The sequence below is a fragment of the Channa argus genome, chromosome 8 (assembly GCF_033026475.1).
Source record: "Channa argus isolate prfri chromosome 8, Channa argus male v1.0, whole genome shotgun sequence".
Classification (NCBI taxonomy): domain Eukaryota; kingdom Metazoa; phylum Chordata; class Actinopteri; order Anabantiformes; family Channidae; genus Channa; species Channa argus.
The window spans coordinates 24,997,626-25,012,284 of NC_090204.1; positions in this window are offsets into that span (position 1 = coordinate 24,997,626).

Here is a 14,659-nt window from a genome sequence, read left to right on the forward strand (position 1 = left end):
CACAGATTCCACCTTCTTCAGCACATTTGATTACACCTGTTTATGTGCTGGTGATGTTGTTTGCTCAGCCACTCAGTGTGTGTGTGTGTGTGTGTGTGTGTGTGTGTGCTCTCTTAAACCAACCTGCTGACACAAGGTCTGTCCACTTCAGATACCGAGACCCAAGGGCAATGCTGAACTTGAAACTCTCCTCTCTTTCTTCAAAGTTTACACTGACATAAGTGCTCACATTTACACAATCACCTCGCACAATCACCTCGGTGTGTGTTTTAGCTGCAGGCAGAGCTGATGATACACATCAGAGCTGAATCTCACTTTCTGTGCACACACACAAGCTTAAACTTTCACACTTCACATTTTGAGCCTGTGGGACAGAATTCTCGTATCCATGCAGTCATCGTGTCTTACCTGGGCCTGAATCCTGAACATCCGTCCAGCTCTTCAAGATTCAGCACCTTATTGCATTGGAGGGTTCAGGCAGCAGCCTGATGGACAATCACTCCAGCAGCATTCTTATCTTTTCATCTGCACCTTGACAGATATTTCTGCAAATATACATAAAAAAACCTGTTGTATTATTGTTATTTGGGTCATTTTCTCCCTCATCTGTGATTAAGTCTCACTAACAGCAGTTACTCATTTAGTGCAGTTGAATCAAAGCCTGGTTCCTTTTCATGTGCTGCTCGTGTGAGCAGGTCTGAACACAGTTATCACACTCACACAAAACCTTTACGGTGCCTCAACAAGTGGAACAACTTTGTCTTCAGAGTTGCTAAAACACACTAAACCGTTTCCTTTTGATTTTGGTGCAGTAAGTGTGAGAATTCAAAGGCTTCAAAAATCAGTTACTTTTGAAGGTTCTCACTACATAAATGGATTTAAAGGGTCCAATGTGATACAGACACTGCCGAGTGGACTTCATCCAGCTTGCTGGTCTGTGTGAACCATAAGTGGGTTTTCTGAAGCCTGATAAATGCTTCTTTCTGATGATTAATATTGATAAGATCCTGAGTTTGTGGACACACACCTTTCAACAAAGACCTAATAATGACCGCTACGCTTTAACACCAAAGTTGGCTTGAAGGTGGGGTGAGAGGAACAGTGATGCCGTTCTTTTCAACCTGAACGTTCCCACACTTGACCGTCTGTCATCTTTTTCCTAAGCAACGCCTCTTCGCTTGCTGCTCCCTGTCCAATGGACACATGACCTTCAGAAGTGGACCCTGGGGCAGTGGAAGACGGGGCCCTGGTCTGAGGAGTCACATTTTCTTTCACAGCTGCTTCTTGATTACAAAGTGAAGAGACGCTCATAAGAAGGATCTGCTGCTGATACCTTGGTGTCTTCAGAGGACACTTTCAGAGGTCTTGTGGAGTCCACACTTTGAGGTCAGAGCTGTTTTCAAGGCGGTTTGCTGCATACGTTTATTTTTGCTCTCGGCTTTTTCTTCCAAAGCAGAACGACATTTGACATTTCCTGACTAAATAAAACTAACCACCTCGACGACATGGAGGCCAGCACAGCTCCTGCTGCTTAGTAAAATCTGTGCATTCTTTGGACCAAAATGAAAACATCAATCCTCAAGTTTACGCTACATGAACCTTTATGGGAAATCTTTTTGAACAGTAATCAATATGTGAATGTGCTTGGTAAGACGCAGAACAAGCTTAAATGGTCCCAAAGTGGACTCACCTCACACGGCGAAGCCTTCAATAATTCGGGTAAATGGACTGTCCCCATTAGAGCTACCTGTCCGTCACAGGGCTGTCAACCTGGAGAACGATGAGTCACTCACATTAACACTGCATCACCTTTAAATCTGCAGGCTGTATGTATTAATTAGTAGCTCTCTGCTTAGTGGAAGCGATGTGTGTTGTGTTCAAATGCTCACCGTGTCCCTGGAGAGAAACAGCAGGTTTGTCGATGCCCATCAGCTGTTCGTGACTTACTTTATGTCACAGAACGAAGCGAAGGGAAACTGTGAGAGATTAAAAGAGAGGGAAGAGTAAAGGTGGCATGACAGGTGCGGAAAAGGGAGGACTAAATTATTCAGTGAGTGCTCTGCCAACATTTCATCTCTGTTGATTACCGGCTCCACCTTTTCTGCTCCTGTGGCCTTTAAGTTCCCCTGTTATCCTCCTCTGGTAAATCTGGCTTCTGATTTTCATTGTCTTTTTGGGTTCAGTCAGATTTTAGTCACTTTTTTTCCCACATTTCACATTTTGTATTTTACCAAATGTGTTTGACAACACGATCAGCAACTGAATTTGACATTAAACTCGGGCAAGTTGGTCGCACACTGCCATGTTTAAAATGTAACTAAGTACATTTACTCAAGTAATTCTTCATCCAAACATTTCACAGCATCAGTTTCTCAAATGTAAGAATTGAAAAATGTCTACGTGTAAATAAACGCCATTAAACTTCCCTCTGACATTCAAAAATCAAACAAAATCTCTCACTACTTCTAGCTGCAAAACGCCTCCAGATGACATCACACACTATGTCATCTGCTTCTCCAGATGATATTATCTGAAATCTAAGCGTTAAAAAGCTAGTAGCAGAGAAATGTTTTAATATAGGGAAGTTAGAAGGACATTTAAACGCATTGATGTGCAAGTTGAAAGTTGGTGAAGTTGCCCTTTAACAGTGTTCTTGTTGGATGCCAACTTTCAAAGACCGGCTCCCACTACCTCCAGCTTGGTCGTGCATTCAGTTTAATGGTTAGGAAGCTGGTGAATGATCAGCTTCTTGTCATTCCACTAACACTGCATGACATCGCAGCGTGGTCCGAAAGAAAAGGACCAACTGTGAGGACAAAAAGAACTCGTGCATTTCTCATTAATATTTCTCAGTTAGTTTAGTTTTGTTCCTGTGACAAATGACGGCATCAATAATGGAAACACCAGTGAGACATTTTACAGCTGATAATAAACACAGGGAAATGCCCTCAGAGTCACTCATCCTAAACATGTGCGTTTGCTGAAAGCAGCCGAAAAGGGGATTTTACAAAACACAACATTACAACATGGTCACACTGGACAGTTGGGTTATTATGGGTAAAACATTTAAATTTAAATGTACGTCTTTCTCAGAGAGATGCAAGACCTGTCCAGGGTGGACCCCACCTCTCTCCCAATGACAGCTGGGATAGACTCCAGCCCCCCCAAGACTCTGAACAGATAATGGATGGATGGACATTCACAGCAAAACAGAACATTTGCAGAAAAACAGAACATTTACAGCAAAGAGTAAAAGGACGTTAAACACAGACAATAATCTAAGAGCAACAGAAGCTACAGGAAAGTGTTAAAACTACTTTCTGCCTGAAAAGAGAAATGTTCACTAATTTTGGTTTCTTATTTCTTATTCTCTCTTGCTTTTGCATCTAAAGCCTCCACTTTCCTCCCTTTCTCCTACTGACTCTGCATTTCTTTATTAGAGTTCATACTAACCTTCCACACATACAAGGAGCTTTCTCTTTCTCACACACACACACACACACACCAGAGTGTTTAGCCTCTGTGGACTCAGAGTCACAGCACAATAAGCATCATGGGAAATAACCTCCTAATTGGAAACCCTGGTGATGTGTACATGACGGCGCTGCAGAATCCTTAACCTCATGAAAGGCTCAATAGAGATGTGGGAAGTCGGAACGACAGCTTAATGGCTTGAAAGTGGGCCTCTTCAATGGAGGGGTTTCTCCCATTAACCTGCAGGAGGTGAGACGGGGGAGGAAAATTGGAAAGGTTGCTTCTGCAGTCTGTGAGGCTCAGGGTGGTTCACTTGAAGTAAGAGCTGTTCCAACACTGGACTTTTGGGACGAAAAGGTTTACAACAGCCACAAAGTTGGAATGGAACTAAGTACATTTACTAGTTTTATGTCAGGCTACACTTCACCCTGTTTTCATGATGTGGTTCCTCTGGGTTTGTTTCTCCAGAGAGATTTTGTTAGGATCACTACAACCTTTGGTTCAGGAGAAGCTGGGATCACTGGTTAGGGTTGGGGGCTGCACATCATAGCTCTTAGCATCTTATCCAACAACTGCTTGTGACAGGGAACCAGAAATTAACTGACCACCTTCTCTGGCTGCTCCACCAAAGCTGAATCCATGACAGTAATCACTGAAGCAGCGATATGCAACTTAAGTCATAGCACCCTCTGCCCAGCTCTCCCTCTCCCTGCACCTTTATGCTCTTCTACTGTCTGCTGCGCTCTGTGCAGAACCATTTCTAATTTTCTGACAGCACCTGTCCACAATATAATACATTTTGAATGTGGATTCCTTGTCTGCATGAAGAAGGAAGTGGAACTGCTTTGTGCGAAAAAGATCCAACCAAAGCTAAAACTTTGGATAACACTGTGATTTCTTTACTGTGCATCAGTGTGAGAAGCCTCACATTGGTTGAAGGCCACAGTTCTTCACAGGAAACAGAATCTTCATAAAATGAGAGACAGTGAAGGTGTAAAATGTGGCTCTAAACCTGGCAACTGAACCAGTTAGTGTGTGTTCTAACAGTCCCTCAATCCTGAGTCCATGATGATTTTTCAATTAAAAAATACTGTGGATACAAGATCTAATTATGAATGTGTGTGTGTGTGTGTGTGTGTAAGAGAGGGGTGTCGCTCTGTCTGGCTGGAGTGAGAACTATCTCCTTGGTAACTCAGCACCTTTCCCCTCTCTCTCTGCTGAAGTTGACCTCCCACTGAGTGCACCGACACCCTGGCACATCACATCCACCTCATCCACACACACACACACACGCTGCATGCCTCATGAATATTTAATCAGAACTGGGCTTATGACACGCAGTATCAGAGCAGTGCAGAAACATCCCATCTGTGCCCCACAGACACTGATCATTAACCCACCTGAGCGCGAGCGGGAGTCAAACACACACCTCTGGTCTCCATGTACATAACGTATTGGCAAACACTCAAACATCTCAAATCCACGGTTTTCAGCTCGTGCCTTCAGGTCACTACAGTGTTGCCCACGTTGATTTGACGTGAGATTTTATGCCGAACGCCGTTCCTGCCACAACCCTCCCATTTACACCCGGGCTTGGGACAGGCACCAAGTTGGCCCTTGGTGGCTGGGCGGGCCAAGCCTGGTGGGGTGGGATTGGGGCCTTCTGCTTCCCAACCCAACGCTCTTCCACTGCTCCATCAGGCAACCACTCAGGATAACAGCTAGGGTTTTATTAGATTTTGTGATATTTGCAAACGTCTACTTGTGTCCAATATCTCTCACATTAGACTTTCAGACAACGAGGGCTCTCACACTCTCTCTGATTCTAAAGATCAAACCTGTGTGAAGGTTAAATATAATCATGTGATTATTTACTGGATCTGACATCAGCCTGTTCATGTGTTATTGTCTAATTAGGTAACAGATGTGGTTCACGAGTGGATTTTGACCTTTCTATTTAAATGAGGAATGACTGAAGGTGCTGATGAAAGTCGTTCATTTACTGTACATTGACACTTCAAAGATTTTATTTGAAAAATCAAACTGAAGCATCTCTACGGTGGCCCTGTGGAGCCAAACTAAACCACAATCAAAGGAAACAACCTTTCAGATTTCAGAATGTGACATCATGCTGTGTTACCTGTTAGGGGACGGCTGATGGTAAAACGACCTCTGCTGACCTACTGTGGGGAGTCAAAAACCCAGACTCTGAATCACCAACAGAAAGGCTACAAAGCTAAAATTCAACATGAAGTGATGTCAAATGAGATGTATTCGTGTTTCCGAAAAAGTGAATGCGTTTTCTGAAATGTTGTTGTGTTTTGCACCTCAGGGCAGTTTTTCCTAAGAAGATTTGTTTTCCTCTGTTCGGGTTGTGAGATTGTCAAAACTACAACACCCACAAGCCTCAGCTCTGGCCAGAGAAACAAGCTCTGCTTCGTAGTCATCCTGATCCCAAACAGCTGCAAAAACTGAAAGTAAACTGATGAAGAAAGTGTAGATTTAACTGAGAAATGTATATTCATTTTTAAAAAGCATTTAAATGTATTGATATAGTCAAAAATGTTTTTGCTGTGTGCTTACACCTAATTCCACATGTGTAACAGTTAATGCTATTAATATCCTCGTTTATCAAGATAATTGGCTGAACCAGTTCACTAATCTAACAACCTTCTTGAACAACCTTCAGTTTTTACACAACAACAGGCAGAACTTATTGACAGAAAAGCTGATGTGTGACGCTCTGATTCATTTAGAAAATGACCAAAGCTTCACTTTAAGAGATAAAACTCTAAACGGAACAAACAAACTATCGGCCCCTCGTATCTGATCCCTCCACTCTCAATTTCCCACAGCTGTCACTCATCGGTCATTCTCCTTACATAACCAGAGGCTTCGGTGGTGTGACAGAATGTGGAAGATGAATCTCTCTCATCAGGACCAGGGTGAGTTCCCTTCTCCAGGGGGGATTCCTTCCCACTCCCCTCCTGACAGGTTTGATGAATCTCCATATCCGCTCTACTCACAAGGCAAATCCTGAGGTTTTAACCAAACGCACCACTGCTCCATCATTTGGAGGAGTTACACATGTACCGTGGGATGTTTCACTAATCAGACATGTGACATTTCCACCTCAGCTTCTGTCCGACTCAAGACGACAGGCCGCAGATGTGATTTGTCCTTCTGCTCCGTGGAAAAAGTCACGAGCACCTGGGGGGATAGAGATACCAGCTTCTAGTCTCACATTTAATGTTTTAATAGCCAAAAGAACGATTGCCGTTTGATAACGTTTCGTGCTTTCAGAAGAGTCAAAGATGGACAAAACAGAGGAGGAAAGGAAGGAAATTTAAAAATGAAGCAGTGAAGTGAGCTGGTATTTAAATCGTCATACAGAGGAGATGAAGTATCTAAGGATCATCAGAGGACAAATTGGCGAAAAATGGTCAAGGATCTGGAAGTTTCTAGGTCTGTAGACATTTGATGGCAAGCATGATGCATCTTTTGGGGTCAGTAGAAAAATGGAGAGTTCCCAGGGTCACTTCAATTTTTCTGTTTGACTAAATATGATGAATGACTTCCTCTTTGGGCAGAATCCAAGAAGTGAAAGTGTCCAAGTAATTGGAAATAAATGCATTATTATCCTGTTCTGAAATATTAATACGGTGTGAATCCTCTGAACTCCACCCAGCCTGCAGCTCTGGCTAAAGCTGTTGACCGGGGCATTTGTAGAATTTTTTGTCCTTTTGGCTTAGAATGGTTAATAAAGCCAAACATAACTCTATTGCTGCAACTTGTTTACCTCCATTTACTACCACTAATTCAGTCATTTCAACTTTTCAGAATCTCACAGCATTTGCCTGTTTTCACACACAATGGGACGCTGTGCAAATTGTGAATAATAAATAATGTGACGATCTGCAAATCATTTAAACAGCCCGAAGAAAATACAGTTTTTCCAAACTGTTTTCAGTGGGGGACGGGGCCAGACTGCAAGTAGGTCACCCGGACTTTTTTACTACTGAGCCACGTTGCTGTAGTATTTGCAAATTTGTGGTTTCACGTTGTGCTGCTGAAACAACCAAGTCCCAGCCTGTGAGGGGCATCGTCTGCTGTGCAGTTACTCATGCTGTGTACATTAGAGCCCACCTACTAGCAGCACAGGTGCTGACCTTTGAACTGGGCTGATAAGGTCAGATGGTCCCTGTCCTCGTCCAGGAAGAACACAGGACGGCTTCTACTTTACCTCAGTTGATTTTAAATGCGCTGATTTCTCAGTTTGCACTGTTCAAAATGATCTGAAAATCACACTAAAAAGCGGGTGAACCAAAGTTTTTCAGTGAGAGTTTTCAGAGAATAAGAACGGGAACATGGCTGAACCTGAGACTGACAGAATGGACCTGCCTCAGCTTATGCGCGTGAGCGAGTGAACCAGAAAAAGAAGACGACAGTATCACAGTGAAGGTAGAAACCAAACTGCCAACATAGCTCACCACAAAAACGCCTCTAAATGAAAAGGCAACATGTCAGACAAGTAGCTCCTCTATTTCACTAAGTCCCTTTAGTGTCTCTTCGTTTCCGCCGCCTTTGCTGCTCGTCTCCTGTGAGACGGCTCCAACCGCTCTGTCACCGAGCGGGGGCTGCCATGACAGTTTGAGCTCCATCTCCTCCGCGCGCCGGCGGCAGTGCTGAGTCTGCACTGCTTCGCCACAAACACTTCTTCATTCTGTTTATTTCTCCTCGTCTTTCTCTTCCTCTGCTCGCTATTAAACGGGCTAAATGAGGACGTGCTTTTATAAGGCAGCGGCTTTGACTGCACCCAGTTTAACGTTGTACTGTCGCTTTGTGTTGGTTCGACAGTCGCTGTCACACAGCAGCACTGGATTTAGCTGTTTCTCTCTCTGGAGGAAAAGTTTTGGCAGTGACACGCACCACGATGTAAAACTCAGCCTTAGTTTGCCCCCTCTCTGAGCCTCGACCCAGTCCTCTGAAACTCTGCCCTACAGGGGCAGCTATTCATTCATCCACAGCTGGAAACCAGTCAGACGAGTGGGGACGAGATCTTTGTGTCAACAGTGGGTTTTCCTCTGTAGTGCAAACTGTAACACAAAGTGTTCGATCGTGCAGAAATTGGTGGTTGGTGCCACATTAATTACCGACGGAAGAAAAGTGATTTTCCGAGTCAAATCTGACCAGCTCCCGCTCCTCTAGGACTCCCTGAACCAAAAGAGGCCAACATTTAGGACCTGGATCTGTTTTAGTCTGCACTCTTTTTCCCTCCCTGCTGGACGTTAGGGCCCATAATCCATGTCCGCCACGTTTGCTTTAATCCATATAAACATTAGCACTTCAACCTCAGCCAAATATTGAAAAAAACATTTTGAGATATTTCAAGATCAGGGGCGACATTTCTGGAATATCCACAATTTTCTATGCACAAATTAAAAATGTCTCACTGTCTACAGTGAACCCAGATTCCTGAGATCTGGTCCTGTACGTTCAGAAACACAGCATGTGTGGACCCCCTCTAGTCCAATCATGAAGGTCTGGACTTTTAATATTGTTGCAGTGGAGTCATTTTGTCTCACTTTGTAAAGTACAGACACGAGGTCACAAAATGTGGACTGATGTGGACAAACAACAAACTGAATTGTTGCATGTGTGCTTGGTACCTGAACGTGAGCCCACACAGATGGTGTGAGACGTGGTCTAATCCTCCTCTGAAGAGTCCTTTTTGGATTTACGCTTGCTGAGTCTGTCCATGCTCTGGACTGTGTGTGTCCTCCTGCATGACAAACACGGCAAAAGCCACTTAACAAACATTCTACAGATGCTCACACACACTCAGTCTGCTGGAAGTGTGGGGGGGGGTGGGTTCCTTTTTAGACATGCATCTGTTGGGACAGTGTGTGTCTGCCTCTGGGTCCTTGTTCTCAGTCTGTGTTTGTGTGTTAGCTTCCGTGACACATCAGTTGCTTCACCACCACCACGAGTGTCTGCACGGCATTTTGTGGGTGCAGAGGGCGACGGGCTGCATGACAGCAGGCAGTGTGACGCTGGCCTCCCGTCCTGTGCGAGACACAAGGCAAACGCACGTTCACCCTCAGGACTGAAGACGAGTAGCTCAGAGACCAGGGAGAAATCTGCCTCTGCTTCATGTGGTTTAACATTCACAGAGTTGTGACAGACGTAAACGATTTGATCTGATCTGAGAGTCCACCAAGTGCTTTGAAGCTGAGGATCCTGAAAGTGTTTGGTGCCAAGGGCCTGTTGTCTAAAGCGGTGAGGTTTCTAAAAACAATATGATATGTGCAGAGAAGGTGTTGCAGAGATGGACAATCAGGAGACAATGGGCAGAGACGGGGGAGGAGCCACTCATCCTTTGCTTTGGATCAGTTTTTGACTCCGCGATCATTTTACATTTGCTTTTCTGAATAGTGCATTGATTTTGTCTTTTGTCAGTGTGCGTGTGTTTTTGTTTGTTTCACCTCTTCGTTTTGTATCTTTTGTGCCTCCTGATTCAGGTCTTCCCAAAGAGACATATGCACAGTAACTTCAGAGCTCTGGACCATGAGCCCCCAGAGCTCCCGGGGCTCACAAACAAGCCAACACACCCACAAAAAAAGCCGCTGGGTGATACGGGGAGTTGGACCCCTCCTCCCCCTCCCCTCTCCCCCCTCCCGCGTGTGTGGCTGCTTATCATTCCCACGATCAGTGCTCTAATTGACTGCTTTCAGATTTTCCACGAGGGGCTGACTGTTGCACGCTTGACCCCCTTTTTCCTGGCAGCACATTTTGGACATTTCTGACCTCATGTGATTGGACACCTTTTTGTCTCTTCACTTCACAGTTACCATAACTCCATAAGCATAAGAAGCAGCTTATTTATGTTTCTGCAGGACAAAGAGATATAAAAAAAAAAAGGGGACAGTTTTTTAAGATCCTGTGGTTCAGTGAAAGCATCACAATGGCACATTTATAGTGTTTACACTATGAGCGGCCACAGTAAGAGTTCAGGTACTGAAACTGATACAGTGACGTTCATTTACTGCACTAAAATAATGTTGATCCAATATGATGAAGCATTTTCTGCAGCAGGAACTGAAGAGCAGTGTTTCCTAATGTCCTAGGATCAGCTGATTGTTTGTCTCAATGATGAGGCTTCAGCCGTCACTGTGAAGCTGAGCCCATTGTTTGAATCCACCTCTTCATGCAGAGACTGTGTAGCATCAACGAGTGGACATGAAGCACACAGTCCTACATTCAAAATAGGTTTATTTTTATAAACGTTGCAATATTACAGTAAATGTCACAGATGCACAATGTCATTAACCAAAATAACTCAACCAGTCTACAGATTTTTCAAGCTGCAGTTCCTTGTATCATGTTACAGTATAAAAACGTGGGTTTTGTGAACTATGCATCAGGAGGAGAGTGAAGGAATGTTATAGTCTATGATGGTGTGTGTGTGTGTGTGTGTGTGTGTGTGTGTGTGCGTGTGTGTGTGGTGCAGGAAGTGAGTCTGTGCTGTGGCTGCAGGCCAGGCTGAGTGGAATAATTGATTGGCGATTGACCCTCTACTGCCACTGAAGACCTTCCTCACCACTGCATTACTGCACAGACTCCTGTGGTCAACAGCATGTGTGTGTGTGTGTGTGTGTGTGTGTGTGTGTGTGAGTGAGAGTGATCTTTTCCCACAAACCACAGCCACAAACCAACAAGTATAATGAAAACAAGGAGGTCTGTGAGACCTGTGACACAGTGAAAATGAGTTAAGTTTAAGGAATAATGAGCAGTAGATTTAGAGAAAGATGCTGAATCACACACACCACACACACACACAGTGTGTGATTCAGTGGACCATGAAGGGAAGTGATAGTGGTGGTTTGAGGGATTCAGCAGGAACTTGACCCCTCGTTAAAAAGCTGACTCAGTAAATCGCCGCGTGACCACCGTCAACAGGAAACACTAACATGAAGCAACTTCTTTGAAACAAACGTTGAGTGGAAACAGCTTCTGAGAACGAAGACAAAGTACAAAACCATCTGCAGCACAACAATAACAGTAATAACACTAACTAAGTAATGATTTGTGACAGATCATTTTTCCTTCCAGGCACGTTGTGAAGGCTTTACTTTCCCTTTCCACTCTCAAGTAAAATGTAGCTTATTTTCTGTGACCCCCCCCCCTCAACTCCTTCTCAATGTATCAGCACATCATCCCACTGGTCTCATTTGTTTGTTTGTTTGTTTGCCGGTTAGCTTTGTTTATTAGTCTATTTTCAAAGCTTGGGACAAGCTGGGATTTGCTGTTTGGGCATATTTTCTCCTGTGATAGCATGTTTAAATGTGTCTACTCAGCATGTGGCATGTCAGACTGTGTGTGTGTGTGTGTGTGTGTGTGAGCCAGTGGAGGCAGTGCACATGCTCAGGGGTCGCAGCAGCAGCAGCAGCAGCAGCAGCAGCAGCACCACGGCCAAATTGCTTTCCTGGGCGTGTTGAGCTGGAGACCAGCTCAGGATGGTGTGGTGGACCCCCCTCCATGCTCTGTGGGGGCTCCTGGCCCCAGGTCACTAACTCAATCACCAGATCAGGAGTAATAATTATTAATACCCTGTGAGTGTTAACAGCGCGCAGGTGATTTATCAAAAATGTCAATTACATTTTGTGCAGGGTGACAACTTTGTGAAGCCGAGTTCGTCTCCTGGGAGCAGCTCTAAGTGGAGCAGGAGAACACTTTGCTGCATGGAGCCGAGTGGGTTGGTGCTAAATGAAAAGGCCTCCGCAGCACCGAGGAGGAGATTATTAAAACAAGTTCTTCAAAACTAAAACCATCCGTCGCCTTCATTTGCTGTGACTTTTGGATCAAAGATTGTTCCCGACACAGACCTAGAGAGAGGAAACGGCTGCAACGGAGGAAACTGCTCAGCTCCAAATTCCCACGAATCACGGCATGTTCAGGCCACGCAGCTTTCACACTAATGTGTCTTCTAACGTCCAAAACAAAAGCTCCTCCACAGCACAAAGGAGGATGTTGTTAACAGGTCATCAAACGTAAAAGCTTCTCCCTCATGAGTGGCTCCTAACACACCGTTTGATTATTCGAGCAAATTGAAATTGAAAGTGTTGAAACAAAGAAGCGAATGACCACTATTGTGTTGCAGAGACACAATGACTTCAAATTAGCTGTTTGTTGCCAGTTTTTGGGTCTTTGGGATCATTCTGCTGCTTATTTTCCATCTATCTGTAGCGGTTTGGATGTTTTTTATGGAGATTTTATTTCCATAATTGTGTCATTTTCTATTCACAAATCAGTTTGTAGTGGCTTCCCAAAACATCCCTTAACTTAGAAATTTACACTAGATTTTGATCTTGGCTCCCTTTACACCTGGGCTTTGAGGTTTCCAGGGGCCTGTGTGGCCCCAGGGCCCATGCAACAACAACAGAAATAACAACAGGCGAGGGAGAGGAGGGGTGGAGGCTGAGGGTCTTATCAGTCTTATTAAAAAGATGTGAATCTATCAGCTGCACCACAGCTACCACACTGTTGGTCTGGACTCTGTTCATGGTGTGTGTGTGTGTGTGTGTGTGTGTGTGTGTGTGTGTGTGTGTGTGTGTGTGTGTGTGTGTGTGTGTGTGTGTGTGTGTGTGTGTGTGTGTGTGTGTGTGTGTGTGTGTACACTGTAGGTAAGCTGAGCCGAAGAGACGCTGACTGTGTTGAATCTGAGCAGCAGCAGCAGCTCCAGACGCCAGAGACACACTGCACCTCACTCTCTCTCTGCTTCACTCAGTTTGTCTCTCAGATGCAGCTCGGATGGACTCTGCCCTGATTTATGGAAAGAAAAGCCCACGGTACAGTCAGAGTGATCTCTATCTCAGTGTCTTGTGCGCGCGCGCACACACACACGCACACTCTTGATTCTTCATTCCACTGCACAGCAGCACAGTTTCTATACGTGCACTCTGACTCTCAGCGAGGTGACGCCTGTCACGCTGCTCCGCGTTTCTCCTGAGTCAGCAAAAACTCAAAGAGAGGAGTGATGGAGAGGCTGAGGAGAGGGGCGGGGGGTGGGGGGTCAGGTATTAAGAGAAAATTTAAATCTGAACAGATTTCATCATTCAGCAATTTGGCTGGGACACACACATGCTGGAAGGTGCTGATTGCACAGATGAGAACAGCTGTGCAATAAATGTGTACGTACACAAGCGTCCACAGGTGTGTGAGGGGCGTGAGAAAGAGCGAGGCGATGTTTGGAAGCGCTGTGACTTTACATCAGTTCATAGAACAACGTGTGTCACCAAGAAGCTATGAAATCTGATTGTATGAAAAGAGGGACGTGTAAGGAACACACCTGGAAGTATTTGGCTCTTACACACACAGACACACACACACACACACACGGTGAGTTACGGTGTGTGTTTGCAGTGAGCCGTAACCCAACGGGCCTGACAGCGGTGTCACATCAGCAGCAACGCGGTGGGGTGGGGGGCATCTGTCGCGACCTGCGCTGCCTCGAGGAGGAGAGAACACTTAATGAAGCCTGGGGCGCGTGCCGGGCATCATGCAGTTGCCTGTGGACAAATTCAAAACACAAGTGTGTGAGACAGGAAGCGGCAGCAGGAAGCGGCAGAGAACAGGCCGCTCTCACTTAACCGTCAGCGGCTGACGAGGCGCACAGAGGCCGCTGCGATGTCACCGCCTCCGCCGGTGCTTCTCACACTCACGGACACGAATGTGGAAACGTGGGACGTGATGTCCCCGCACATCCGGCTCCACCGGACACGGAGATGCTGGGACACAAGCACCGAAAGTGCTGTTTGTATTCCAGGATAAAACACAGAAAAAAAAATTCAGTATTGAATTTCAGCAGCCACATTTTTAAACTTAATTACGCATATTACCGCTGCTACTACTACCAACAAATATTGTTAATATTAACAATAATATTATTATTGTTAATAATAATAGTAATAATAAGAAGAAATTGATTATTAAATTATGAAGCATACTTCCAATTTATCCGTGTTCTGTCAATATATTTCATTTAAATTATAATTATTATTGACGTTGTAAATACAGGCTAAACTGCTTCGTATTTGTTTTGGATTTTTATTTTCCAAACGCGCGTTTTTCCATTAATATAAGCGCATATTTTAGAATTAAACGGCCTAATTTTTTTTATCTTTAC